Below are 13,541 nucleotides of genomic sequence, written 5' to 3' on the forward strand. Positions count from 1 at the left end.
TTCATAAACTTTATCATTCTCACAGTATTGCACTCTCATATCTCTTTTACTGAGAACATTAGTATCAGGATCCACTTAACCCTTTTACTACAAAATCTAGATATATCCGCCCAAAATTTAATTGTTTAACTACAAAAAGCAGTTTTATACACCAACCTATCTTGTGTTGAGGAATGTCTTGTTTTAAAGTATTTTTTGTTGTGGCTGTGTGGTAAGGAGCTTGTTTCCCAACTATATGGTTCCAGGTTCAGTCCCACTGTGTGACACCTTGGGCAAATGTCTTCTACTATAGCCTCAGGCCAACCAAAGCTTTGTGAGTGGATTTGGTAGACAGAAACTGAAAGAAGCCCATTTTATATGTGTGTGTATTTATGTGTGTGTGTCTTTGTCACTGTGTTTGTCCTATCACCATTGCTTGACAACTGATCGATGTAACTTCACAGTTCAGCAAAAGAGACTAATAGAATAAGTACTAGGCTTACAAAGAATAAATCCTGGGATCGATTTCTTCAACTAAAACCCTTTAAGGTGGTGCTCCAGCATGGCCATAGTCAAATGACTGAAACAAATAAAAGAACATGTCAAGTTTATTGAGGTAACATGACTTACAGAAAATACCAATTCTATTTTTTGGTAAATATTATACATCAATACTGGAATAACCATGAAATTTAATTTCACAATTAAAGGGTTTATTCGCATTTACTGCCTCTCTAATCCAAAAGTTGGTAACAGAAGCGACCAATCAACTGACTTCAAATTATAGTAACACACTGTACTAGCACTCCATTGGTCATGATGTCAAGTGTTCCAGTTAATCCAATCAATAGAACAGCCTTCTCATGAAATTATCATGCGAGTATATGAGCACTCCACAGGCGTATGCACCCTTAATATAGCTATCAGGTAGATTCAGTGTGACACAGAATCTTTGAATTATACGTGCAACACATTTTTGCCAGCTGAGTGGGCTGGAACAACGTAAAATAAAGTAACTTGCTCAAGGTTATAATGCACCACAGGGAATCGAATTCATGACTTTACAATCGTAAGCCAAAAACCCTAACCACTAAGCCAGGCACTTTCATGGCACGCTGTACAGATGCTCAGTTTTACCAATTAATGTTTTAATTTTTGTAAAAATATTTTGCATTTCTTCATGCAAAAATTTCGAAATCTTTACATCAAAGAACCTAAAATATACCAAACTTTCTTGGACCAATTCTTCCAGAAATTAACTGATGAGCTAACCATCTCTGAATTATAAGGTGCATCACTGGGATAATCCTCTAACCCAATAATTCACTAAACAGGTACCAATCACTTCTTTTTGAATCTCATCAACAGCAAATGCACTTAAGCAGCTGAGTATTCAAATGAACTAGACTTTGCTATACATATCATTTGTCCCCGTATGTTAAATGAGGTGGTATTCCCTGTTTGAAAGTGTCTCATTCCTCTGTTGATCGGATCAATTCTCTGAAGTTAAACTCATTTCCTTACTCAAAGACAGAATAGTCAAGAAGAAATGATCTGCATTTATTCTAGTTACTTTCAATTATCATTCTATCTCTATTTTTCTCTCTAACAAGCAACAGGTGACGCATCAGATTCCCGGCTGTTTTCTGCTCTCAGCTTATTTCACAAACTAATTGCATTCAAAGAAGCAACAATGAGAAAGGCATGGTATAAAATAATCTCAAAGGCTGAAGGGATCAGATCAGTAAAGAAGAATATGAACAACATTAATAAAATGCATGCAAGAGATGACAGCAGGGTAATAGTAAAAGAGCATTTGTACAATAATGGAAAGATCAAACAGAATGAGGAAGAACTGACTGATTTGGACAAGAAGGGAGATCAGGTAAGATCTCTAAAAGATGTTGCAAAAGTGGCTGGAAAGACTAAGCATTTCTTGAGCAAAGAGTTTAACAATTTAGATTTACAAACTTGTGTCTGTCTAAACTGTAAACAAGAACATCAGAAAACCTTGATCTAAAGAAAAACATTCTTGATTTGTATACTGAACAAGAACATTCACCTACATTTGGGCTATTCTAAATAATAATACCTGAATTCATAATTCCCTTTCAAGTTATTTTTATGTCAGTCAGAGTTTGATAAAAATCTCTTCATTTCAATATTTTCCATTTTCAACCCATCATTTCTTTTATAGCCATTTTAGCATTGATGGTGATAGTTAAGAAACCCCATAGTTTGAGAAATGCTGTGTTAGTATAGCTTTCCAAGCACTTATACACTGTATCCCTAATATTAATTACTTGGGTTCCAGAAAGCTGTAAAATCAATGTTGGCTTCAACATAGCAAGAATCTGGCTCAGAGGTTTTAGAGTGTTGGGCTTACAATCATGAGGTAGTGAGCTTGGTTCCTGGACTAGGCTGTATGTTGTGTTCTTGAGCAAGTCACTTTATTTCACATTGCTCCAGTTACTCTGCTGTAGAAATGTGTTGCAACGTCACAGGTGCCAAGCTGTATCAGTCTATACCCTTCCCTTGGACAACATTGGTGATGTGGAGAGGAGAGATTGGTATATATGGGTGACTGCTGTTCTTCCACAAAACAACCTTACCTGGATTTGTGCCTCAGAGAACTTTCTAGGTCTAATCCCATGGTCACTTGTGACCAAAGGGAGTCTTTACCCTCTCTATCAATAGAACAATAAAGATCAATCTTCAACCTTCGAGTCATTGCTCTATCCTTAATTCAAACATTTTAGTTAACTTTCTAGTTTAATTAGAAATTTAAGGTATCGTGTTTTCATGTTTCCCAAACTAAGATTAGATCAAAGCTGTGTGAGTCAAATGATTATTTCCTCATTGCAATATTTATTCAAAAGTTCAATAAAAGTAACAGGCCTGCACTAGTGAAAGAACCTTCTTGAGCATTATACTTAATCTAGATCTATAAATTCCATTATATTGTTCACATTGTCTAAAAAATCTGAGAATTACAAAGTGAAATAACAACATTTAAGACAGTTTGAATTGCAGGGAGCCATAAGCATTGCATCATAAACAAAGACAGGCCAGATAACATCATGGACAAACAGAGAGGAATTCTGCCCTATGAACCATATCCAAATCAAGAGGATAAATTGTCACTGTATCAACAGCTCTTATTACAGTTAGCTAGACTTGCTTTACAAGAGCCTCTGATGTAGGTGCATTTGCAACTATAGCTCGTAGCTGCTTATTAAAAATAATCATTTTCTGGTAAAAATAATATATTTGTACTTTTTCCAGATTAAATGAGTGAGAATTGGTAGATGTCTCAAAACAAAATTTACAATATGAATTTAAAAATAAGTAATATTTTAACTATTCATAAAAGACTGTTACTATTTAAATTAAGCAACAGTACATGAATCTAAATATACAATATCTCAATGTTACAGCAGCCATATTTTATCATAATCATTATCGTTATCATCATTATTTAAATTTCCCTTTTCCATGCTTGCATAGACTGATGGAATTTATGTTATGAAATTTAACCAGTTACTCTAGGATCTCAAGATAAAATTACATATATTTCTATAATGACTAAACTAGCTTTGACATCCATAAAAAAGGTATAATAGAGCATGATCAATAAACTCATTATTTCTATCAGAAATTGCTCTAGCAACACCATAATTTACAATAGTTGATTGTGGATTGGTGGAAGAGTGATGGCCTAGATTTTATAATTGATTAGCCTTCAGCTTGAGTTCAAAACCTTTAACTGTGATCAATAAAATGATTTTCAACTAAAAATAACACTTATGTGACCCCCTCAATCACCTATGACCCCAAGCATTTATAACATAGAGAAATTAGTAATAAATAAAACAGACCATATCTAACTCTACTAAGCTTTCAGAATATATGTCTGTGAACTAAGCTAACAAAACCTTTTCAACATCAAATTGTTAATAGCTCCAAATAATTTCTCCTCTACAGATTATGCTGAAAGCTCATGGTGTACCTTATCAGTGGCCCCAGAATCATTAATATTTTAATATAAACACTATATATTTGTAACACTATCATCATCATCATTGTTTTAATGTCCATTTTTACATGTTTGCATGGGTTGGATGAATTCATTGAGGCAGATTTTCTACGGCTGGATGCACTTCCTGTTGTCCGTCCTCATCTGTTTCCAAAGCAGAGTAATATTTCCCTATAGTCAGACATGCTTCCACATAAGACTGGAAATGAAGGACACTGCTTGTATGATGGTGATGCTCATTTACAACTATTGCATGATGTCAAGACAAGATTACACAAACATCCACCCACACATCCATGAACACACACACACACTCACACACACACACACACACACACATGTGAGTGCGTATGGCCTAGTGGTTAGGGTGTTACGCACATGATTGCAAGATCATGGTTTTAATTCCTGGACTGGGTGATGCACTGTTTCTTGAGCAAAACACTTCATCTCAAGTTGCTCTGCACTCACTTCAACACCTGATATGTGGTGCACTGTGCACCTGTTCATGTAGTGTCAATCTGATGGAGGGATTAAGCTAATGTACACGTACATTTAATCACCATAAACAAATCATTTGTACAGGTTGTTCAACCAAAACCGAACACTTAGACATTGTCTTCGATGGGCGGCCCCATCATATATATTTGTTTGTGTGTGTATGCATGTATGTATGTATATGTGAAGGCACATGGCTTAGTGGTTAGGGTGTTGTACTCACAATTGCAAGATCATAGGTTCGATTCTCAGATGGGGCATTGCGTTGTGTTCTCGAGCAAAAGCACTTCATTTCACATTGCTCTGTGATCATTTCATCATCTGACATGTGACAGATGGGGCACCTGTTGTGTTAATGTTGATCTGATGGAGGGAGTGAGCTTATGTGTACACAAACATTTGATCACTATAAACAAATCATCTGTGAGGTTGTTTGACAAGAAATTGCTGAACCCTCATACATCGTCTAACAACAGAAGAGTCCTGAATTTTGTAAATCTCTGAAGAGGCCTAGTGAATCATGCATGTACCCCCATTACATCATTTTCATCTACTAATTACTCCAGCGTACTGGAGCTACAGAGATAGAATGGGGCATGCCAAAGCTAGGCCAAAACAGCTGTAAGATTTTGTCCCTTCTCCAATTGCTAAATGCCCTTTAAATTTGAAATCTTAATTGTTGATATGGCATGGTATGTCATAAGTGTCTGTATATTGTCTTTTTTGTCATTTTGGTTATAAAATAAACAGATTAATCAACGGAATACAGTGTCTGCAAGTTGATGAGTACCTTATATTCCCCTCCATTTTCTTATTGTTATATATATATATATATATTTCTTTTCAGGTACACGACACTGCTTTTCCCCTTCCCAGGCTACAGGCCCACACCCCCAACACCCATACTGTTAGGATTGGCACTCTCAACGTCGGCACGCTGAAAGGTAGATCTGGTGAAATTGTTGAGATGCTTGAACGGAGATGCGTAGATATGTGCTGCATCCAGGAAGTAAGATGGAGAGGAGGTTCTGCAAGGTTCCTCACAGGCAAAGAACACAGGTACAAGATTTTCTGGGCAGGGAACACTGACGGGGTCGGGGGCGTAGGAATACTTCTAGCGGAGAAATGGGTGGATAAGGTAATCGAGGTCGTTAGAGTAAGTGACAGAGTACTTAAGATCAGACTATTGCTTCATCATAGATTAGCTACTGTCATCTCAGCCTATGCACCTCAACCTGGGCTACCAGATGGTCTGAAAGACCAATTCTATGACACCCTCTTGCAAACTACCTCGTCGACGAGTGACAGGGACCTTCTCTTTGTGGCTGGAGACTTCAACGGTCATGTCGGACGTCGTGCTGGGGGCTTCCATGGCATACATGGAGGCTATGGCTTCGGTTCCCGCAACGAGGAGGGAACCAGACTGCTGGAGTTCTGTGATGCAACCAATCTTATGGTCTGCAATACCAACTTCAGGAAACCTGCCAGTCACCTAGTCACCTACCGCTCCGGCAGACACTCTAGCCAAATCGACTACATCCTCGCCAGAAATAGGGAAAGAGGGCGGCTTATAAATGCCAAAACCTACCCTGGCGAAGAATGTACCCCACAACATAGATTAGTAGTTAGCGACTTTGGGATCAAGGCAAAATGGGTGCCCAGAATTAGACAGGCTTGGAGAAGAAGGGTGTGGAAGCTTAAAGACCCTGCAAACGGACAGAGACTTAGAGACAAGTTACTTGAAGCATTTAACGAAATAGAAGGGGATATAGCATCATACAACGTGGAAGACAATTGGAGATTTCTGCGGGACAACCTGTTGAAAGCCACCGACCAGATTTGTGGGTGGTGTAAGGTCCCCTCCCAACCCAGAGTAACGTGGTGGTGGAACAAGGAGGTAGACAGGGCTATTAGACAAAAGAAACAAGCTTGGAAGGACTGGAAGAACGGTGGTAGCAGGGAATTGTACCAATGTGCCAGAAGGGAGGCTAGGCGACAGGTTTATTTAGCCAGGGGGGAAGCAGATAAGGAAAGATTTGCCAATGTTCTGCGCCGTGAGGACCAAAGACTCGAGGTATTTCGGGTTGCAAGACAGTGTAGGAGAGAGAATAGTGATGTTGTAGGAGAGAAATGTGTTCGCATGGATGATGGTACGCTTGCATTAAATGAGGATGCAAAGAAAGAGGTCTGGAGATGCCACTACGATAGATTGCTTAATAAAGAGAATGAATGGGAGAAAGAGAGCCTGCCTTATGTCGACCCAATAGAGGGACCAGCTATCCGAGTTGATAGTACCAGGGTAGATAAAGCAATTAAGAGTATGAAGACCGGGAAAGCCCCCGGCCCATCAGGAATCACTGCAGAGATGCTCAAAATATCTGGCAGTGTTGGCTATAGCCTAGTCACCCGTATTACGAACCAGGTGATACACGAAGGAGTCATACCCTATGACTGGTGTAGCAGCATCATAGTCAACTGCTACAAAGGTAAAGGGGACGCTTTAGATACAAATAATTACAGAGGCATCAAGCTGTTAGATCAGGTTATGAAAGTTACAGAGAGGGTCATAGCCCAACTAATTAGGGAGCGAATCAATTTAGATGAGATGCAGTTTGGGTTCGTGCCAGGTAAAAGCACTACTGATGCCTTATTTCTAGTGAGACAGTTGCAAGAGAAATACCTAGCCAAGGATAAACCTCTGTACCTGGCTTTCGTTGACATGGAGAAAGCCTTTGACAGGGTCCCCCGATCCCTTATCTGGTGGTCAATGAGGAAACTTGGGATAGAAGAATGGCTAGTGAGAGCTGTGCGAGCCATGTACAGAGATGCGGCCAGTAAGGTGAGGGTTGGAAATGAGTACAGCAATGAATTCCGGGTAGAGGTAGGGGTCCACCAAGGTTCCGTCCTCAGCCCCCTATTATTTACCATAGTCCTCCAGGCAATCACAGAGGAGTTCAAGACAGGTTGCCCCTGGGAGCTCCTCTATGCTGATGACCTTGCCCTAATTGCGGAGTCACTATCAGAACTAGAGGAGAAGTTTCAGGTGTGGAAGCAAGGTCTAGAATTGAAGGGCCTTAGAGTCAACCTAGCTAAAACCAAAATCCTAATAAGTAGGAAGGTAGATAAAACACAAACCCCTTCAGGTAGATGGCCCTGCTCAGTATGTAGAAAAGGAGTAGGTAGTAACTCTATAAGATGTACCCGGTGCAAGCTATGGACACATAAGAGGTGCAGCAACATCAAAGGCAGGTTAACTAGCAAGTTAGTTTTTGTTTGTGGCAGATGTTCAGGTGCAATAAAGACTGCAAACAAACAGGAAACAACTTCTATCTCATTCCAGGGTGAAAAACTAGAGGTAGTCGATAGCTTCCGCTATCTGGGCGACCAAGTTAGTAGTGGGGGTGGGTGCGCTGAAAGTGTAGCTGCTAGAATAAGAATAGCCTGGGCAAAGTTTAGAGAGCTCTTACCCCTGCTGGCGACAAAGGGACTCTCACTCAGAGTAAAAGGCAGACTGTATGACGCATGCGTACGAACAACCATGCTACATGGCAGTGAAACATGGGCTGTAACTGCTGAGGACATACGTAAGCTCGCAAGGAATGAAGCCAGTATGCTCCGTTGGATGTGTAATGTCAATGTGAATACCCGTCAGAGTGTAAGTATCTTGAGAGAAAAGCTGAACATTAGAAGCATCAGTTGTGGCGTGCAAGAGAGACGATTGCGCTGGTATGGACATGTGGTGAGAATGGAGGAGGATAGCTGCGTGAAAAAGTGCCACACCCTAACAGTTGAGGGAACCCGTGGAAGAGGTAGGCCCAGGAAGACCTGGGCTGAGGTGGTGAGGCAAGACCTTCGTACATTGGGCCTCACCGAGGCGATGACTACGGACCGAGACCTTTGGAAATGGGCTGTGCGTGAGAAGACCCGGCAAGCCAAGTAAGATCGTTGCCAGTGCCCCTGGACTGGTTCTTGTGCGGGTGGCACATGAGATGCACCATTTTGAGCGTGGCCGTTGCCAGTACCGCCTGACTGGCTCCTGTAGGATTTTCGAGCGAGATCGTTGCCAGTGCCCCTGGACTGGCTTGTGCGGGTGGCACATAAAAGACACCATTTCGAGCGTGGCCGTTTTCGTGCGGGTGACACGTAAAAGCACCCACTACACTCTCTGAGTGGTTGGCGTTAGGAAGGGCATCCAGCTGTAGAAACTCTGCCAAATCAGACTGGAGCCTGGTGTTGCCATCCGGTTTCACCAGTCCTCAGTCAAATCGTCCAACCCATGCTAGCATGGAAAGCGGACGTTAAACGATGATGATGATGATGATATATATATATTCAAAAACTATATAGAAATACAGCTAACAGAAAATACACACATCAAAGGATCATAACTATTTCAAACCTTTAATGATAATATTGTTCCCTTTTGGAGGCATCAACAATGAGAGGCCACTGGGAGATAGCAAGCAAACAAACAAGGGACCAAACATGACAAAATGTGAACATAAAAGCAAAAATGAAATAAATATACATTATACAAACAAAATGATATAAAATAAGGCCTTGCAGCTCAAGACAAGTCATATAGCAAACAGACAAAGGACAGAGATGAAAACAAACACAACAGAATGTGAACATAAACAAAATGAAATAAATATACATTATACAAACAATGAAATAAATATACACTATAAAAACATGCACGTTTTTATCTTGTGTGTGTGTATGACGTGATTGACAGAACCATGAAGTTCAGTGTCCAGTTCAATTGTGTGGTATTTTGGACAAGTGTGTTTTACTATAGACTAAGTGAGATCCAAGCTCTGAGTGAAACTGGATACATGGAAACTGAATGGGATCCCATCAGATGGATTGTACCTGTAATTCGAAGGGCCAGCCTTGCTACCTATTGTGTCATACTGATTCAGTCTGAGAACTACATTAGGATACATGTGTCAGTAAGAATACAAGGACCAAAAGAACAAAATAAATGAAAATCTTTTGTGTGAATTGTTTTAGATGGTGACTAATTGTGGTAATTGGATTTATATTGCCTTCCTTTCTATCACGAGGAGTCTTGTGGAGCAAAGGTACTGTGTGAGTAAGAGATGCATTCTGCTGCAGTAGTCTACCGGATACCCACTGAATTGGGATCTGCCTGACAAATTGTCCATCCACCAGCTTTCATTGGCCAGTGTTAGGTAAAAGGCACCACTGATGACTGGAATAAATTATAATTACTATTGGGGATTGTCTCCAGAAAAGATAATGCCATATTGGAAGTGACTGCTTTGAAAGTGAACATAAAGCAATGAAGTTTTGCAGAACGAGGCTTTGATGGAGGGAGGAAGGTCAACAACAAGAACTTTTGGACCCAACTGTGCTTTGCTTCTTATATCTTTCTAGCTAGATTTCTTTTAGCTCAAAAATAGTCTTATACAGCAAAATTTATTCATAAATTCTACTGTATAAGCCTATCTTTATCCATATCTTAAAGCAGTCATGGGCAACATGCAGGCTATGGGACTTTCTGAATGGCATGCCAACAAAATAAATTACCTTGAATGTTTTTAGTAATGTGGCTCACCTGATGATAAACCTGTATCATGCAGCTTGCTTCTCCAAAAAAGTTGACCATACCTGTTGTAAAACATGAAAATATATTTAATGGAATCAGATTCTCAACACTGAGAGATATCAAAAATGTGTGTCTGTAAAATACAAAAACCACTTACAGATTAATTTAAATTTGGGTAGATAGATCAATTGGTCTTAATTTGAGCAGATTATAACTCAGCTGGTCAAACAACTGAATGATTATTGCTGACAAAGATCATTCACTTACTTGATGGGAGATCCATCATCAATTAGAACTACTCTGATGAGTAACAAAAGAAAAAAAAGAAGCATACTTCCTGAAAGCATGTCAGTCTCATTGGAGCCAAGCAATACTGAGTGGTTGAAAATGTGAAAGAGAGAGCCAATGAATAAGGTGCAAGATACACACACACACTCTTTTACTCATTTCAGCCATGCTGCCGTGGTCATGCTAGAGCACCATCATGGTCTTTCTGACTTCCTCATTCTGGGTGTTTCACATCACCATAAATAAAAAATACACATTAAATACAGGACTCATCTCTGTGTGTTTACGTATTCTTCACTTGTTAGTGATGTCTTGTACTTAATGTACATCTTTTATTTATTTTTATAACTGAGCACCACGCAGCCTTGTCCAGGTTTGGCAATAAGTATAGTAAAGAATTCCGGGTAGGGGTAGGGGTCCACCAAGGATCATTCTTCAGCCCTCACTTATTTATCATAGTCCTCCAGGAAATAACAGAGGAATTCAAGACAGAATGTCCCTGGAAGCTTCTCTATGTTGATGACCTTGCTCTAATAGCTGAATCACTATCAGAATTAACGGCAAAGTTTCAGATGTGGAAGCAAGGTCTAAAATCAAAGGGCCTTAGAATCTATCTAGCAAAAACCAAAGCCTTAATAAGTAGGAAGGCAGACAAATCACAGATCTCTTCAGGTAGATGGCCCTGCTAGATCTGTAGAAAAGACGTAGGTAGAAACTCCATAGGATGTACCTGGTGTACACTATGGACACATAAGAGGTGCAGCAATATTAAAGGAAGGCTAACTGGGAACATAGTTTTTGCATGTGTCAAATGCTCGGGGGCAATAAATACTGAAAATGTGCAGAAAACAGCTTCTGTCTCATGCCAGGGAGAAAAACTAGAAGTAGTTGATAGATTCCATTACCTGAGAGGTTAGCTGCTAGAATAAGAATAGCCTGGGCAAAGTTCAGAGAGCTCCTACCTCTGCTGCTAACAAAGTAAAAAGTAGACTGTATGACGCATGTGTGCAAACAGCCATGCTACATGGCAGTGAAACATGGGCTGTGACTGCACAGGACATGCGTAAGCATGCAAGAAATGAAGCTAGTATGATCTGCTGGATGTGTAATGTTAGTGTGCATACATGATAGAGTATGAGTATGAGAGAAAAGTTGAACTTAAGAATCATCAGGTGTAGTGTGCAAGAGAGATGACTGCATTGGTATGGTCATGTGTTGCGTATGGATGAGGACAGCTGTGTGAAAAAGTGTCACACTCGAGCAGTAGAGGGAACCAGTGGAAGAGATAGACCCAGGAAGACCTGGAATAAGGTGGTGGAGCATGACCTTTGAACATTTGGCCTCATGGAGATATGCTGTGCTTGAGATGACCTACCAAGCCAAGTGAGATCGTAACTGTGGCCTATGCCACTGCAGCATAACTGGCCCATTTAAGAGTACTCTTCAATCATTAGGCAATAAACTGTGTTTGCGAAGACCTGTTTAGTCAAGTGAAGTCATTGTTGTGGCTCATGCCAGTGCTGCTTGACTGGTACCCATACCAGTAGCGCATAAAAAGCATCATTTGAGCGTGGTTGATGCCAGGGCTGCCTGACTGGCTCCCTTGCTGGTGGCACGTAAAAAACACCATTCAAGTGTGGTCGATGCCAGTACTGCCTGACTGGCCCTCGTGCCAGTGGCACGTAAAAAGCACCCACTACACTCTCGAAGTGGTTGGCATTAGGAAAGGCACCCAGCTATAGAAACTCTGCTAGATCAGATTGGAGCCTGGTACAGCCTTCTGGCTGCCAGTCCTCAGTCAAACTGTCCAACGCAAGCCAGCATAGAAAGCAGATGTTAAACAATGATGATGATGATGATATATATATATTCATTTATATATATATGTTTGTATATGCTTAATTTTGGGGAAACTTTATTATTTCAATTAAGTATTAGGTTGTCAAGAAAGTTCTTGTGGTTTTTAACCTTTAAATTCAGATGCACATATCTCGACTCAAACAAAACACTATTAATCGAAATAAACACCATCAGAATCAACACACTTTTGCCAATGCGAAACAAGTTTATTTATGCCAGTAGCATGAAAATCCTGCGTTCTTGTGGCGATGAAGTCGTTGAAGGCATGTTTGGCATTGTCTTGGTTTTTGAAGCATTTCTCAAGTAGGAAGTTGTTGAGATGCTTGAAAATGTGGTAGTTGGTAGGCGAGAGGTCTAATGAGTAAGGCAGATGAGGCAGAGTTTCCTAGCCCAATTCATACAACTCATAGCCCAATTCGTGCAATTTGAGCATTGTTGTAGAGAAGAATTGGTCCTTTTCTATTGACTAATACTGGCTGTTGTTGTCAGAGTTTCTTATGCATTTCATCCATTTGCTGACTGTACTTCTCCGCCGTAATGGTTTCGCCTGGATCCAAAAAGCTGTGAGGGATGAGACCAGCTGCAGACCACTAAACAGTCACCATGACCTTCTTTCCGTGCAACTTTGACTTCAGGAAGTGTTGTGGAGCTTCGTCGGCGTCCAACTACTGAGCTTAGCATCGCTGGTTGTTGTAAAGAATCCACTTTTCATTGCAAGTCACAATCCGGTCAAGGAACGGGTCATTTTTGTTGCATAAAAGAAGGGAACAGCGTTTTCTTTGGTTGTCATTCAATTCGTACGGCATCCATTTCTGAAGTTTTTTTTTTTTTTTCTAATCTCTTTCAAGTGGTTGGAAATTGTATATGTTATGTCTAATTCAGAAGCAAGCTCTCGAACAGTTGTGCGTGGATTGGCTTCGACTAAAGCTCTTAGTTGATCGTTACCAACATCTGATGGCCGACCACTACGCTTATCATCTTCAAGACTCTCGTCGCCGCTATGAAATTTCTTAAACCACCATTGTGCTGTACATTCATTAGTGGTTCCTGGGCCAAACACATCGTTGATATCATGAGCTGTTTCAGCAGCTTTTTGGCCTAGCTTGAACTGGAATAAGAAAATTGTGCGAATTTGCTTTTTGTCCATGTTGTATTCAATGTTGTGTAAAAAATGTCTTAATTATTCAATAAGAAAAAGAGTAACATCATTAGATAGAGCAGAATATAGACTTTAAAATGATATATAAAGTCAAAGTAATTTAACAAAAATAATTTGAAAATACATCATTTAAAACCAAAATTAAGAAT

The 13,541-nt window shown here is 40.1% G+C and overlaps 1 long non-coding RNA gene across 1 annotated transcript in view; it reads right to left on the reverse strand.

Annotated features, from left to right (window-relative positions):
* Positions 1 to 478: 478 nt before the first annotated feature.
* LOC106871825 (uncharacterized) overlaps positions 479 to 13,541 on the reverse strand; it is a 91,625-nt gene continuing 78,562 nt past the window's right edge. Inside the window, exons 2-3 of the long non-coding RNA XR_001409702.3 lie at positions 10,095 to 10,147; positions 479 to 559 (exon numbers count right to left, since the gene is read on the reverse strand). This is a non-coding gene — a long non-coding RNA (uncharacterized LOC106871825). The remainder of the gene's footprint in view (positions 560 to 10,094; positions 10,148 to 13,541) is intronic.

This window comes from Octopus bimaculoides, chromosome 4 (assembly GCF_046866305.1).
Source record: "Octopus bimaculoides isolate indiv1 chromosome 4, ASM4686630v1, whole genome shotgun sequence".
Classification (NCBI taxonomy): domain Eukaryota; kingdom Metazoa; phylum Mollusca; class Cephalopoda; order Octopoda; family Octopodidae; genus Octopus; species Octopus bimaculoides.